Source organism: Tachyglossus aculeatus, chromosome 11 (genome assembly GCF_015852505.1).
Source record: "Tachyglossus aculeatus isolate mTacAcu1 chromosome 11, mTacAcu1.pri, whole genome shotgun sequence".
NCBI classification, from domain to species: domain Eukaryota; kingdom Metazoa; phylum Chordata; class Mammalia; order Monotremata; family Tachyglossidae; genus Tachyglossus; species Tachyglossus aculeatus.
In genome coordinates this window covers 31,139,626-31,155,432 of record NC_052076.1, presented here as the reverse complement: position 1 = coordinate 31,155,432, position 15,807 = coordinate 31,139,626, and the positions used below count along the sequence as shown (strand labels likewise).

General features: G+C 45.9%; 1 non-coding gene across 1 annotated transcript; it reads left to right on the top strand.

Moving 5' to 3' along the window:
- The first annotated feature begins 15,325 nt into the window (after nt 1–15,325).
- LOC119935401 lies at nt 15,326–15,463 on the top strand. The gene has a single exon (XR_005453285.1). It is a non-coding gene; the product is annotated as a small nucleolar RNA SNORA7 (small nucleolar RNA).
- Nucleotides 15,464–15,807: the final 344 nt, after the last annotated feature.

The following is a 15,807-nucleotide window of genomic DNA, read 5'->3' as shown; positions in this document are numbered from 1 at the left end:
TGGCCACAGTGAACACTCCAACAGCAGCTGCCACAGTCTTCCCGAAGTTGTGCGGAGGCGACACTGGGCTGCGGCTGCTTTTCTCCATCCCACCAGGGCAATGGGAGGCAGGTCGGGATGGATGGAGTCTCCTTGGAAATGGGGAGGAGAGCCAGTGTGGAATCCGGGGAAGGCAGCATTGAGGGGTGTGGTAGAGGAGAAGGCCTAGAGCCTCAGGAACCTTAACTGGGGGCGGCACGCCCCCGGAAGAGTCACACGTCCATCAGGTGGAAGGGTCTGGTTCATGATCGGTGGCCACTTAAGTCTGGGAGGGTGACCACTAGTCCCCAGTGAACGGAGTCCCAGGAACTTCAATGGAGGGATGGCAGTCACCCAGAAGAGGCTGGTGGGGCTATCTGAATCAAAGGAGGCTTTGATTTGCTATTTACTATGTGCCAGGCACTGTACTAAGTGCTGCTCTACCCTACTGTCCCACAGCACTTGTGTATATATATGTACATATCTATAATTCTATTTATTTATATTAATCCCTGTTTACTTGTTCTGATGTGGACATATATCTATAATTCTTTTTAGTTATATTGATACTATTGATTTCTGTTTACTTGCTTTGATGTCTGTCTCCCCCCTCCTCAACTATGGGCATAGGCAGTTGTCTGTGTGATGGGTGTGTGGACTATGCATGTGTTTTGTTTGTTTATATGTTTGTTTGATGGTACCCGTCAAGTACTTACTATGTGTCAAATGCTGTTCTAAACTCTAGGGAAGGTACAAGTTAATTAGGTTGGATACAGCCTCTGTCACACACTGGGACTCACAGTATTAAGTAGGAGGAAGAACAGATATTGAGCCCCCATTTTACAGATGAGGAAACTGAGGCACAGAGAAGTTAAGTGGCTTGCCCAAGGTCACCCAGCAAGCAATTAGCAGTGTCAGCATTAGAACCCAGGTCCTCTGACTCCCAAGCCTGTGCTGTTTCTACTAGATCATGCTCTGTGTGTGGTGCCTGTGGTTGTGGGTGGATGTGCATGCATATGTGTACATGTGAAGGTATATATGTGTATGGTACATGTGAATGCATATATATATATGCATTGTACATATATATTGTTTGTACATATTTATTACTCTATTTATTTATCTTCCTTGTACATATTTATTCTATTTATTTTATTTTGTTAATATGTTTGGTTTTGTTCTCTGTCTCCCCCTTCTAGACTGTGAGCCCACTGTTGGGTAGGGACCGTCTCTATATGTTGCCAACTTGTACTTCCCAAGCACTTAGTACAGTGCTCTGCCCACAGTAAGCACTCAATAAATATGATTGCTTGATTGATTGATTGATATATATATTCATTCATTCAACCATAGTTATTGAGCGCTTACTGTGTGCAGAGCACTGTACTAAGCACTTAACATATATATATATACATATATATGTATATATACACACATATATATATACATATACATAAACATGTTGGGGTATATATATATGTGTGTGTGTGGCTATAATTCTATTTATTCCAACAGTTTTGACAGCTGTCTACATGTTTTGTTTTGTTGTCTGTCTCCCCCTTCTAGACTTTGAGCCCGTTGTCGGGTAGGGACCATCTCTATATGTTGACGACTTGTACTCCCCAAGTGCTTAGTACAGTGCTCTGCACACAGTAACTGCTCAGTAAATACTATTGAATGAATGAATGAATGGCACGTGTGTGTATACATATATATGTGTGTGTGTGTGTGTGGATATATGTGGGGTGTTCATGTGGATTGAGTCGTGTATGTGCATGGATGCTTGTCTGTATGCATAAGTGTGTGCACGAATGCATGCACATGTGCATGTGAGCACATGATCCCCCTTGCTAATTCATCTTCAGGGCGGGTTGACGTGCACTGCGAACCCTCAGAACAAACAAGTCTATTTATATTTTAATTATTTTTCTGGAATTCAGGTTGATTTGTCTTTCTTCTGCATATTTATGGGTCTGAGACTCCTACCGTGAGCCTTCCCCTTCCCCTGCCGGAAGAAGGAGGGAGCGATGGCCTTACTGGTCCCAGCAACGGTGACGGTGACAGCCGCAGCCACAAACACGGAAGATGAGGCCAGAACCGGGAGGCCCCAGTCATTTCTTGATAAAAGGGAATTGAGGAGTTGATTTGGAAACCAGCCCATGGCCCTCAGCCTTGCTTAGGGGTGACTCTATCCCTCTAGACCTTGGCCACCACTGCCTCCTCCTCGTGGGTGTGTCAGCACTGGACCAGTAACCCAGCTGTTTCTATGCTTCCTGCTCTGCCGTCCAGGTGCCCAGATGCTCCTGGATTCTTTGGGGTTTCTGGAAGGGTCTCTGGGCAAGTGTCATCTGGATTGGAAATGATCTGGGTTGACTGGAAGGCCACCATGATTCCCTCCCTCCCCACCCATCCAGGGGCCCCTAAGAGCCAAGTGGCCATGGTTTGGGTCGTTCCCATCCATCCTGTCTCGCCCCTCTGACATGAGGCTGAATGGCCGGGGTGGCAGTGAGGAGAACTACCCCATCTGGGTAGAATTGGTTTTGTAATTCTTTGCACCCCTGTCCAGGTCAGCTGTACCATGTGAAAAATCCTACTGGAGTGGTGGCCTGGGGTTATCCCTGTGGATTATCCCTGTGTCCCAAGAGCTGGCATACCAAAGCCCTCGCTGTTCAGCTGGATTCTTGGAGGGCCAAGGAGCTGTGGCCAGTCCAGCTTCACCACCAATGGGACTCTTGGAAAAACCACCGGATGATGTCGGCGGGAGGGTGATAACGATGACAATGATGATGGCCGGATTGGATGGTGATTATGATAATGGTGCTGATGACAGTGGCCATGATGATAATGACAGTGATGAGAGTGATCATGATGAAAGTGGTAGTGATGAGAGTGGTCATAATAATGGGGGTGATGACAGTGGTCGTGATGATAATGATGATGATGAGTGGTCATGACGATGACAGCGATCCCGATGATAATGATGGTGATGACAGTGGTCTTGATGATAATGGTGGTGATGAGAGTGGTCATGATCATTGTGGTAATGACAGTGGTCGTGATGATAATAGTGGTGACGAGAGTGATCATGATGATAGTGGAGGTGATGAGAGCGAACATGATGATCACTGTTATATTGTCTGCTATAATGTTGTGTCGTGTCATTATATTTTTATAGTGTACTCTCCCACGCATTTAGTACAGCACTCTGCACTCGGTAGGCACTCAATAAATGCAATTGACTGACTGACTGAACGATGATAATGGAGGCAATGACAGTGGTCATGATGATAATGACGATGATGAGAGTGATCATGGTGATATTGCTGAATTGTGCTTTCCAAGTGCTTAGTACAGAGCTCTGCATACAGTAAGCGCTCAATAAATGTGATCGAATGAATGAGTGAATAATGGTGATAGTAACAGTGATCATGATAATAATGGTAATGATGAGAGTGGTCATGATACTGACAATGATGAGAGTGATCATGATGATAATGGTGGTGATGGCAGTGGTCATGATGATAATGGTGGTGATGAGAGTGATCTTGATAGTATCGATAGTGATGAGTAGTCATGATGATAACGACAATGATGATACTGATCATGATGATCACTGTTAAATTGCCTGTTATATTGTTGTATCGTGTCTGTTATATCATTTTAGTGTACTCTCCCAAGCATTTGGTACAATGTTCCGCGCCCAGTAAACACTCAAGAGAAACAACTGACTGAATGATGATAATGATGGCGATGACAGTGGTCATGATGATGACGATGATGAGAGTGATCATGATGGTAACAGTGGTGATGATAGTGGTCATGATGATAATGGTGGTGATGAGAGGGATCATGATTATTGTGGTAATGAGAGTGGTTGTGATGATAATACTTCATGCCGCTGCCCGGATTGTCTTTGTCCAGAAATGCTCCGGGCATGTTACTCCCTTCCTCAAAAATCTCCAATGGCTACCAATCAATCTGTGCACCAGGCAGAAACTCCTCACCCTCGGCTTCAAGGCTCTCCATCACCTCGCCCCCTCCTACCTCACCTCCCTTCTCTCCTTCTACAGCCCAGCCCGCACCCTCCGCTCCTCTGCCGCTAATCTCCTCACCATGCCTTGTTCTCGCCTGTCCCACCATCGACCCCCGGCCCATGTCATCCCCCTGTCCTGGAATGCCCTCCCTCCCAACATCCGCCAAGCTAGCTCTCTTCCTCCCTTCAAGGCCCTACTGAGAGCTCACCTCCTCCAGGAGGCCTTCCCAGACTGAGCCCCCTCCGTCCTCTCCCCCTCTCCAACCCCACCGTCTTACCTCCTTCCCTTCCCCACAGCACCTGTATATATGTATATATGTTTGTACATAGTTATTACTCTATTTATTTATTTATTTTACTTGTACATATCTATTCTATTTATTTTATTTTGTTAATATGTTTGGTTTTGTTCTCTGTCTCCCCCTTCTAGACTGTGAGTCCACTGTTGGGTAGGGACCGTCTCTATATGTTGCCAACTTGTACTTCCCAAGCGCTTAGTACAGTGCTCTGCACACAGTAAGCGCTCAATAAATAAGATTGATTGATAATGGTGGTGATGAGAGTGGTCATGATTATTGTGGTAATGAGAGTGTTCATGATGATAATGGTGGTGATGGCAGTGATCATGATGACAGTAGAGGTGATGAGAGCGAACATGATGATCACTGTTATATTGCCTGCTATATTGTTGTGTCGTGTCTGTTATATTATTATGGTGTACTCTGCCAAGCACTTAATACGGTGCTCTGAGCCCAGTATGCACTCAATAAATACAATTGACTGACTGAGTGATCATAATGATGATGATGAGAGTGATCATGATAATGGTGGTGATGGCAGTGGTCATGATGATATTAATTCTGAGTTGTACTTTCCAAGCGTTAGTACAGTGCTCTGCACACAGCAAGCACTCAATAAATGTGATCGAATGAACAAATGAATAATGGTGGTGATAAGAGTGATCATGATAATAATGGTAATGATGAGAGTGGTCAGGATGATACCAACAGTGAGAGTGATCATGATGATAACAACGGTGATGACGGTGGTCATGATGATAATGGTGGTGATGCGAGTGATCATGATGATAACGGAGGTGATGAGAGAAAACATGATGATCACTGCTACAATGTCTGTTACATTGTGTCATGTTTGTTATATTGTTATAGTGTACTACACTATTTTATAGTGTAGTGTATTGTATAGTGTACAGTGAGTGCCCTGTACACAGTAAGCACTCAATAAATACAATTAACTCACCGAATGATGATAACAGTGATGAGAGTGATCATGATGATAACGGTGGTGATGACAGTGGTCATGATGATAATGGTGGTGATAACAGTCATCCTGATAATAACGGTAATGATAAGAGTGGTCATGATGATAACGACAATGATGAGAGTGATCATGATGATCACTGTTATATTGTTGAGTCATGTCTGTTATATTGTTATATTGTACTCTCCCAAGCATTTAGTACAGTGCTCTGCACCCAGTAAATGCTCAAGAAATACAATTGACTGACTGAATGATGATAATGATGGTGATGACAGTAGTCATGATGATAATGGCGATGATGAGAGCAATCATGACGATAACGGTGGTGATTACTGTGGTCATGATGATCTAGCACTTAGAACAGCACTTAGCATATAGTAAGTGCTTAACAAATGCCATCATTATTACTATAAGGATCGTGGTGAGGGTGATTATGATGAAGATCCACATGATGAGGGTGAACATGGGGAAGCAAATGGTGATGATGATAACTGGGACAGACATGATGACGATGGTGGTAATGGTGCTGATGGCCTTAAGGATGATGATGGCACAGTGATGACGATGATGTTGATGATGGTGGTGATGACATTAATGATGATGACAAGTTTGATGAACATAATGAAGGTGTTAATGTTGATATTTGGTAGCCGATCTGACCGTGGCCACCTGATCTTAACTAACTCGCCCAAGAATACTCTTCAAATCATCCTCAGAAAAGACCCTCAGCTTGTGGACCCTCCATCACCTAATGCCTACCGAGTTCTCCCATGGCACAGATAGAGAAAGCCAAGACTCAGAGAGAAGGTGAGAGCCAATCAGTGGTATTTATTGAGCAAATAATGTGTGAGTGACAAAGCATTTGAGAGAGTAGAATAGTATTAGTAGACATTATTCCTGTCCTCAAGGCATTTAAAATCTATCAATGAGCCTCATGTGGGACTAAGTCTGCTTTGATTTTGCTGAATCTGCAACCTAGTAAGAACTAAACAAATACCACAATCATTATTATTTATTTATGAAGATCGGATTTATTATTCATTATTCAATATTATTTATTGAGTGCCTAAAGGCAGAAGACCCAGTCTCTGCCCTCAGGAAGCTTACAGTTAAATTGGGGAGTGTTTGCCATAACAACTAGGGGGTGTGGCAGGGCTGGAGATGGGGGGCTCTGGCTCCATCCAACTCAGCCTCCATCATGCCCCCTCCAATTCTTCCTACAGGCCAGGGTGTCTGGCTTGCAGCTGCAGCCTGGAGGACTGGAATCTAGCAGGGAAGACCACCGCAAGTTAACCACCCCCCACCATCCCGGGGAGATGGTGGAGGGTGAGAAGTGCCAAGAGTCTGCCCCCCACGCTCCGCAATCTCAGCTCCCTTGCACCCTTTGCCAGGAGTGGAACTCTTTAATTTGTAAACATTAATAACCGTTATTATTATTAAAAAGGAGAGAAAGTGAGTAGCCCTGTTACTAATTACTTTAAGTGTTTTCAACAAGGCACAGTTCAGCTCCTTTATAAAATCTCCTGCTGGGAAGACCAGATTGTGCATATGATCAGCTTCTTCCTTAGACCTATTAATTTTACCCAGAATAACAGCAGCACAGATGCGAGAAGAAGGCTAGTCTGATTAACATAATTCTTTTCAAAGACCATTTTCTCCCTAAGGGCCACCGTACAGAGTCTTCTATCTTGTCTCAGATCTAATTACATTCGGGAGAATTCAGACCCTGATGGGCCATTTCAGCAGCTGTCACTTTTCAGATTTGAAGCACACTTCAGGATATGAAACCTTATCAGAAAATCAATTGAAATTAACAAACTGCTCTCTCCATTCCGTCTCTCTCTTACTGTTTCTGTCTCTAGGTGTGTGGGGGTCTGTGTGTGTGTTAGTGAGAGAGAGAGATCCTTTCGCTCTCAGTGTGTCTTCCTCCCTGTCTGTCTCTGTCTCTCTGTCTCTCTCTGTTTCTCTCTTTCACTCACCAGATTAAAGTGATTCCCCAAACTGTCCTTTCTTAAGAGGAAAGACAGAGGTCTCAAAGAATTCAGTAATCTCAAAGCCTGAGCCTGTCTTTTGAAGTGGGGTGTGTGCGCGTGTGCACGGTGTGTGTGTGTGTACATACGTTATGAGGGGCTGAAAGAACTCCATGGGATCCAGAAATAGGGAATAGTGGAGGAGCAAGTTCTGGTCTGCAAATCTCTCTGAAACTCTCCCTGATAGACTCCCACTGCAACTACTTGTAAGCCCATCAATCAATCAATCACAGGTATTTATTGAGAGCTTACTGGGTGCAGAGTTCTATACTAAGCACTTGGGAGAGTGCCATATAAGAAAAGCAGTAGACACAATTGTTGCCCTTGAGCTTGCGATCTGGTGGGGGAGACAGGCGTTAAAATAAAGTACGGATAGCAGAAGCAGCAGAGTATAAGGATAAGGACTGTGGGGCTGGGGTGAAGTGAAAAAAGTGAAAATCAAAGTGCTTAAGAAGTACAGATAGTGTAGTGAATACAGCACAGGTCTGGGAGTCAGAAGGTCCTGGGTTTGAATCCCTGCTCCTCCACTTGTCTGGTATATGGCCTTGGGCAAGTCATTTCACTTCTCTAAGTCTCAGTTATCTCATGTGTAAAATGGAGATTAAGACTGTGAACCCCATACAGGGCAGGGACTGTGTCCAACTCAATTTGCTTGAATCCACCCCAGCGCTTAGAACAGTACCTGGCACATAGTAAGAGCTTAACAAATGCTATCATTATTAATAATAATAGTAGTACACACTCAGGTTCAATAGCGACAACGGAGGTAAGATGAAAAGTTGGGCAAAATCAATCACTCAATAAATAAACAGTATTTATTGAACACTCGCCATGTACAGACCACTGTACTAAGCACTTGGGGAGGGTGTAATACAACAGAGTGGATTGATTCGCTCCCTGCCCACCAGGAGATTATAGTCTGGAGAGGAAATGAGGAGTTAGTCAGGGAAGGCCTTTTGGAGGAGTTGTGGTTGAAGGTGGGGAGAGTGATGGTGTGTCAGATATGAAGGGGGAGAGAATTCCAGGCCAGAGGGAGAACATGATCAAGGAGTTGTCGTGGAGACAGACGAGATCGAGGTACAGCAAGTAGATTGGTGTTAGAGGAGTGAAGTGTGTGGGCTGGGTTGTAGTGGGAGATTAGCGAGGTAAGGTAGGATGGGGAGAGCTGATTGAATGCTTTAAAGCTGATGATAAGGAGTTTCTGTTTGATGAGGAGAGGGATGGACAACCACTGGCAGTTTATAAGGAGTGGGGAGATGTGGACTGAATTTTTTTGGAAAACTGAACAAGGCAGCAGAGTGCAGTAGGGCCTGGAGGAGGAAGAGACAGAAGGGAGGGAGGTCAGTGAGGAAGCTGATGTAGTATAGCCCAGGCGGGAGAGGATATGTCCTTGAATCAGTGTGGTAGCAGTTTGGATAGAGAGGACAGGATGGAGTCTAGAGATGTGAAGAAAGAATGGGCAGGATTTGGTGACAGACTGAAAGTGTGGGTTGAATGAGAGAGAGATGAGTGTAAGAAAATGCCAAGATTATGGGCTTTTGAGACAGGGAGGATGGTGGCATTTTCTACAGTGATGGGAAAGCCAGTGTGAGGATAGGGATTGGGTGGGAAGATAAGGAGTTCTCTTTTTGACATGATAAGTTTGAGGTGTCAGAGGGGCATTCAGGTAGAGATGTCCCAAAGGCAGGAGGAACTTGAAAGCAGGAGGAAATTCAAGACTGCAGAGGAGAAGAGAGCTCAAGGCTGGAGAGGTTGATTTGGGAATCGCCTTCAATCAGTCAGTCATTAGTATTTATTGAGTACTCACTGAGTGCAGAGCACTGTACTAAGCCCTTGGGAAAGTGCAATATAACAGAGCTGGTAGACATGTCCCCTGCCTTCACATGCATGTCTCCTGCATGTTTCCAGACACCGGGGCGGATTATAAATGCCAAAATGCCAGCCTCCCAGTTGACTGTGTCCCAGAACACTTCCTGGGGAGAATTTGATATTGTCCCTGCTGGTCTCCTCACAGCTTCTCTGCTCACTGCTGTTCTCCTCACTTTTGCTCTGCTTACTGCTTCTCTCCTCACTGCTTCTCTCCTCATTCCTGCTCTCATCATCATCATCATCATCATCATCAATGATATTTATTGAGCATTTACTGTGTGCAGAGCACTGAACTAAGCGCTTGGGAGAGTATACTATAACAGAGTTGGTTGGCAAGTTCCCCACCCACAACAAGCTTACAATCTAGTGATGAGCTTACAGTCTAGAAATGAGCTAGCAGCCTAGATCCAGCCCCACTCAACCCAGCTCAGAACGACCCCAACAGACCTCAGTGTATAGGCAGTGCAGAAGAGAGAAGGAATAGAGGGAATGCTTGGATAGAGAAGACTTCTTGGAGGAGATGTGATTTTATTAAGACTTTGAAGGTGGAGCGAGTGATGGCCAGTCCTGGATGAAGCGGGAGGTTGTCCCAGGCCAGAGGGAGGCCATGGGCAAGGGGTCTGTGGCGAGATAGAACAAGATCAAAGAAGAGAGAGTAAGTTGGCATTAGAGGAGCGAAGTGAGTGGTCTGGGTTGTAGTAGAAAATCAAGATAAAATTACATTAGCTTTAAAATGTATATGTGCTAAGGGTAGCCATTGGGTTGAAGCAACTGAAAAGCGGTGAATTAATCAGGAAATGCTTCTGACGGAAATGGGATTTTGGAAAAAAGCATGGCCTAGTGGAAAGACTCCAGGCCTGGGAATCAGAGGACCTGGGTTCTAATCCCAGCTCAGCCACATCTGCTGTGTGACCTTGGGCTAGTAACTTGACTTCTTTTTGCTTCGGTGACTTCATCTGTAAAATGGAGATTAAGACTATGTATGGGATGGACATGAACAGTTCCAACCTGATTAGCTTGCACCTACCCCAGCATTTAGTACAGTGCCTGACACATAGTAAGCACTTAACAAATAATATTAAAATAAAAAGGAGGATGCACATGTTTGACAGATGGTAAGTGAATAATTCTCCTCTCAAGTTCTTGCCTGGAGAGTTTCCAGTACTCTAACCACTCTCAACTACTGGAGAGAGAGTCAAGCAGAAGTATACCCATTTCATTCTTAGCTTGGGCAGTGGCTAGTGAATGGAAGGCAATCTGCTACAAGTCAAAAATCACCTGTGCTGGACAGCAGCGGCATGGGAGACATTCTAGGTTGGAGACTCAAGTTTACTGCAAGGAAGGAGGCAACGGTAAACCACTTCCATATTTTTACCAAGAAAACTTTGTGGATCCACTACCAGAATGATTGCAGATGGAGGTAGGGTGTTCTGGAAGAGATCTGTCCATGGTGTCGCTATGGGTCGGAGACGACTCGACAGCGTAAGACAAGTGAATAATTACCACAAATAACTAAACAACTTTAAAGATGACATCCCTCCATGTCTCTCCCACACAGTGTGCCTCAGTGTGCCTAAGGTCTGGGCTGACTTAGTGCTGTGAATAACCATCCTCCAACCCTTGGACGGAGAGTCAGGGATGTTGGATGATCTGTTCTGAGTCACTGGGGAAGAGTCAGCCATATCAGATGGTCCATGCAGGGTCACTGGAGGGATAGTCATGCATGGGGAGGGGAGAATCTGTGGTGCTGAATGGTCCATGCTGGGTCACTGGAGGGAGATTCAGGGATAGAAAGGGGAGAGCCAGGGGTGTTGGGTAAATCTGTCCCTTCTTCTCGATCCAAACTTCTACCATGCTAGTCCAAACACTTCTCACATCCCGCCTCAACTATTGCATCAACCTGCCTGACCTCCTTGTCTCTTGTCTCTTCTCTTTCAGTCTATATTTCACTTGGCTTCTCCAGATCATTTTTCTGAACAAACATTCTGCATACATCCCCCCATGCCTTCAAAACCTCCAATGATTTTCCATCTATTTCCATATCAAACAGAAACTACTTTTGGTTGAAAACGATGGGCTCTAAAGCACTCAATCAGCTCTCCCCCTCCTACCTTTCCTCGCTGATCTCCTACTACAACCCAGCCCACTCACTTCACTCCTCCATCACCAATCTACTCACTGTAACTTGTTCTCATCTGTCTCACTACTGACCCCTTGCCTAAGTCCTGCCTCTGGCCTGGAATTCCCTCCCTTTTCATACCCAGCAAATCAACACTCACCCCACCTTCAAAGCCTTACTAAAATCACATCATCTCCAAGAAGCCTTCTGTGAGTAGCCTCTCATTTCCCCAACCTGTTCACCCTTTCCTCTGCATCATCCACGCACTTGGGCCCATACCCTTTAAGCATTCATTCTTTTAATTGAATATACTGAGTGCTTACTGTGTACAGAGCACTATACTAAGTGCTTGGAAAGCACACTGATGTTCACTCCACCCCCAGCCCCATAGCATTTATGTACATATCCTTATTCTCTGCTGCTTTTCCTAACTGGGATTTATTTTAATGTCTGTCTCCCCCTCTAACTTGTAAGCACCTTGAGGGCAGGAATTATATCTGCCAATTCAATCCTGGCTCTGCAGCTGGTCTGCTGTGTGACCTTGGACAAGTCACTTGAAGAGAAGCAGCGTGGCTCAGTGGAAAGAGCCCGGGCTTGGAGTCAGAGGTCATTGGTTCAAATCCTGGCTCTGCCAATTGTCAGCTGTGTGACTTTGGGCAAGTCACTTCACTTCTCTGTGCCTCAGTTACCTCATCTGTAAAATGGGGATGAAGACTGTGAGCACCCCCGTGGGACAACCTGATCACCTTATTACCTCCCCAGTGCTTAGAACAGTGCTTTGCACATAGTAAGCACTTAATAAATGCCATTATTATTATTATTATTATTGCTTGAGTTCTCTGTGCCTCAGTTTCCTCCTCTGTAAAAGGGGGGATTCAAAGTCTGTTCTTCCTCCCCTTTAAACTGTAAACCCCATATGGGACAGGGATTATATCTGACCTGATTATCTTATATCTACCCCAGTACTTAGTATAGTGCTTGGCATATAGTAAACATTTAACGAGTGCCATTATCATCAAGATTATCATCTTTTATATTAAACACTTCTAGATGTTTAGTACAATGAGTGCTCAGTAAAGTGTGGCCTAGTAGACAGAGCATGGGCCTGGAAACCATAAGGACCTGGGTTCTAATCCCATCTTTACTACTTGTCTGCTGAGTGGCCTTGAGAAAGTCACTTAACTTCTCTGCGCTTCAGTTACCTTGTCTGGAAAATGGGGATTAAGACTGAGAGCCCCATGTGGGACATGGACTGTGTCCAACCTGATGAGCTTGTATCTACTCCAGCACTTAGTACAGTGTCTGGCATATAGTAAGCACTTAACAAATACCATTAAAAATGAAACAAAAATGATCGATTGATTAATTGATTGGGAAATGAAAGATTAGTCAGAAAATACTTTTTGGAAGAGATGTGATTTTCAGTAGGGCTCCAAAGGCGGGGAACATGGTGGTCTGTCAGACTGTGAGCCCACTGTTGGGTAGGGACTGTCTCTATATGTTGCCAACTTGTACTTCCTAAGCGCTTAGTACAGTGCTCTGCACACAGTAAGCGCTCAATAAATACGATTGATGATGATGATGAAGGGGGAGGGAATCTCAGGCAGGAGAGAGGATGTGAACAAGGGGGTGATGGTGAGAGAGATGAGATTGAGGCATGGAGAACAGGTTGGTGTGAGAGGAACAAACTGGGCAGGATGGGTTGTAATGGGAGAGGACCAAGGTAAGGTAGGAAGGGGAGAGCTGATTGAATGCCTTGAAGCTGAGTTTCTGTTTGATAAGGAGATGGATGGGCAACCGCTGGAGATTTATGAAGAGTGGGGAAGTGTGCAAAGAATGATTTTGCAGAAAATTGATCTGTGTGGCAGAGTGAAGTATGGGCCAGAGAGGGGAGAGACTGGAGACGGAGGTCAGCAAGGATGTTGATGCTGTAGTCAAGGTGGGGTGGGTGTGTGGGGGTGGGGAAAGAGGAGGAGGGGGAGGGAGAAGAAAGGGCTGGGGGAACTAGAAGCAGGAGAAGGGGAGCTGGGGATGAAGTAAAGTGGAATAAGCGGTTGTGGAATGGGGGAAGGGGAATTGGGCTAGGGGGATGTGGCAGGAAGTGAAGGAGAAGGGAGACCAGAAAGTTGAGGATGGGGCACTAGGGTACCCCAACAATGGCACAGACTAGGTCAGAGGGCCCAGCAGTGCTGTGGACACCGGATCAACAATCACAGGAGGCAAGACTCCAGTGAATTCCAACTTTCCAAAATAGAAATAATCAAACAAATCAGAGCAGATGTTCCAACATGTAATTATCAACTAATCAGTTTGGACTTTTTTAAAAAATTCCAGCTCGCTCCCGGATTCGGCAGGCCCCAGCCCTGAGGGTGGGGGTGGAGGGGGCAAGGGCCAGAGAGGACATGCAGCAAATGGACAAGGTGGGCATGGTAGCAGTTGAGGGGACAGTGGGTAGGTGCCCATGGTGGAGCACTGAAGAGCGGTCAGATGCTGCTGAATGACCAGGTGCGAACCCGGTTGGGGGCCATAGGTGTAGGCACAGGGTCACTGGACTTAGGGCCGGAGCTGGGGTCAGAGCTGGATTTGGGACCAGGCCATTCTCGGGGTTTTGGGGTCAAGTTGCTCCCCAGGTGTTGGGGTTAGAACAGTTAGGACTGTGCTTGGCACAGAGTAAGTGCTTAGCAAATGCCATTATTATTATTAAGGTATCCCCAGGGTATTGGGGTCAGGTTGTCCCCAGGGTGTTGACTTTGTGAGAAGCGGCACAGCCTAGTGGATAGAGCACAGGCCTGAAAGTCAGAAGGACCTGGGATCTAATTCTGGCTCTGCCACCTGTTTGCTGTGTGACCTTGGGCAAGTCACTTTACTTCTCTGGGCCTCAGTTACTTCATCCCTAAAGTGGGGTTTAAGGCTGTGAGCTCCATGTGGAACCGGGACTGTGTCCAACCTGATTTGTTCGTATCCACCCCAGCACTTAGTACAGTTCCTAGCACACAGTAAGAGCTTAACAAATGCTACAGTTATTATTATTTTGGGGGCCAAGCTGGCCCCAGGCTGTTGGGATCAGGACATCCCCAGGATACTGGGGTCAGGGTATCTTTAGGGTATTGGGGCCTGCAATCCAGATGTCACCTGTCAGCTCTCAGCCTTCTTCCCTCAGCAAATTGTGGCCCCCACTGGGCAGGCTTGGCCAGACTTATCTGCCCTAGGAAGGTCATCCCAACCTGGTGACGTGTGTGTGTGTGTGTGTGTGTGTGTGTGTGTGTGTGTGTGTGTGTGTGTGTTGCTTGCGTGAGTATAGCTCTGAGGGTGCATGTGTCTATGCACCTTGTATGTGTGTGTGGCAGCGGGGTGGGGGGGACCTGTATATACCCTCTAATCCCACCCCAGCCACTTATCAGCGGTGTGACCTTGGGCAAGGCACTTAGCTTCTCTGTGCCTCAGTTACCTCATCTGTAAAATGGGAATTAAGACTATGAGCCCCACGTGGGACAACCTGATTACCTTGTATCTACCCCAGCACTTAGAACAGTGCTTGGCACATAATAAGAGCTTAACAAATACCATAATTATTATTATTATTATGTTGGACACAGTCCCTGTCCCATGTGGGTCTCACAGTCTCAATTCCCACTTTGCTCATTCCCCATTTTACAAATGAGGTAACTTAGGCCAGGAGAATTAAAGTGACTTGCCCAAGGTCACACAGCAGATAAGTGGTAGATCCGGGATTAGAACCCATACACTATTCCATGTTGCTTCTCAACAGTGCATGCACAAACACACTCAATCATGAGCAAACATGAAGACAGACACGTGCACATACACATACAGGAACACACACAGACATACACAAGGGAGGCACACACACACACTTGCACACACACATCCTCCCATGGGATTTATGGAGGTTCAGGGGCAGAGTCTCCCTCCCCCCACTCTAACCCACTCTATCCTCCTTGGTACAAATGAGTCCACCTCTCAGGGTCGCACCTGGAGAGTTTCCAGTACTCTACCAGTCTTGACTACGGGAGGGAGAATCAAGCAGAGGCCTATTCATTCCATTCCTAACTTGGCCACTGGCTAATGAGTGGCAGGCAATCTGCTACAAGTCAAAACTCACCTGTGCCGGGCAACAGCGTCATGGGAGAGAGTCGAGGGTGGAGACTCTGGTCTACGGCGCGGAAGGTGTCAGTGGTAAACAGCTTCCGTATTTTTACCAAGATAACCCTATGGATCCACTACCAGAACGATTGCAGATGGAGGTGGAGCATTCTGGGAGAGATGTGTCCATGACCTCGCTGTGGGTCGGACACGACGACAGCATAAGACAGCAACAACAAATGGGTCATCTGGCCTTCTTGCTAATCATCAGTCAACTAAGTCTGTCATATTTGTTGAAATTTTTCTCTTCCCGCCTCCCCTCCCCACAATGCACACACACACTTGGGAGTCTC